The sequence below is a fragment of the Haplochromis burtoni genome, unplaced genomic scaffold, assembly GCF_018398535.1.
Source record: "Haplochromis burtoni strain Fernald_Lab_line unplaced genomic scaffold, NCSU_Asbu1 Contig_415, whole genome shotgun sequence".
In the NCBI taxonomy this organism is placed as follows: domain Eukaryota; kingdom Metazoa; phylum Chordata; class Actinopteri; order Cichliformes; family Cichlidae; genus Haplochromis; species Haplochromis burtoni.
Genome location: NW_024582776.1, coordinates 465,603 through 466,851, shown reverse-complemented (window position 1 = coordinate 466,851; position 1,249 = coordinate 465,603). Strand labels below are relative to the sequence as shown.

Here is a 1,249-nt window from a genome sequence, read left to right as displayed (position 1 = left end):
CAGCGTCATCCAAATGTTTTAGGCGGGATTTTAAATTGTCTAATATTTCAGAGTTTCTGAGTCGGGAGCAACCCTCAGCACAAACGAAAACTAAGCCATCACTTTCTGGATTATACTGAGACAAAGACACTGGTACCACTACGGGCAGGGACGACGGCACAGCAGGGGATGAAGAGACGTTTACACCGACATTGTAAACAAAATAAGGCTTCATCAGGTTGACGTGACACAAACAACATTTTCTCCTATGGTCAGGGGTACCTATAACATAATCTCTGTCACTCAGTTTCTCTTGGACAGTGTAGGGCCCACAGAACTTTGCAAGGAGAGAAGATCCAGGACTGGGTAGGAGAGTCAACACTTGGTCACCCACTTCAAAACTTCTCTGAACGGATCTCTTGTCAAATTTTCTTTTCATTTTTTCTTTTTCATTTTCTTCTGAGATACGGAAAGAGAACACGTGCAATTTTGTATGTTTTATTCCCTTTAAAGCCGGTCCAGCTCTGTTTTGTGTAACTATTTTAAAATCCTGGTAGAACTTCAACCACGTAAGCTAGCGCAATAATTTCTATTTTGCATATGAAACCAGAGAAGTTATACTTACATCTTGTACCATAAGCTAGTGATGTGCGGATCGATCCTAAAATATCGATTCCTCCGATACCATTTATCATTTATGTTCTAGAATAGATTCTCACATTAAAATATCGATATTTTAGTAATTTAGAGTAAATTTGTAGTTTATCATTAACAGGAACACAGTGGAAAGAAACTATAACTCCCTAAAATATATCAACTGAGACATCGCGCTCAGCGAAGCTTAAAACCTCCAATAAACTGAGACTGAACATCAACTCTGTTAATGAGCACAATCATGAAATGTGTATAAACCGACTTTGGCTGCACCTGTAAGTGAAAGGTTAATAACAGTAAGTTTCATAAACATCTTTAATACAATATCAATGCTGTAAGGGATATTATTAATGCAATGTTAATAATGTGAGTTATATTGTAGCAATAAAATAATATCCTCTATTTCCACATGGGAAACTATTTTGTGCAACTTTATTGTATTTATAGTTTTGAGGGATAAACCTCTTAAATTTCTCTAACTAGAAATATATGTTAAAAAAACGATTTGCAATTTATGTAGTTACTATTCACTTAATGCATACATATTATTAAAAATTCTATAATGGTATGGTTGCATTGATGTATAGCAACTTGAAATGCTCCCAAAAATGGCACT

General features: G+C 35.5%; 1 pseudogene; it reads right to left on the bottom strand.

The window, feature by feature from the left end:
* The window catches only part of LOC102295236, an 18,211-nt pseudogene that overhangs the window by 1,420 nt on the left and 15,542 nt on the right, over positions 1 to 1,249 (bottom strand).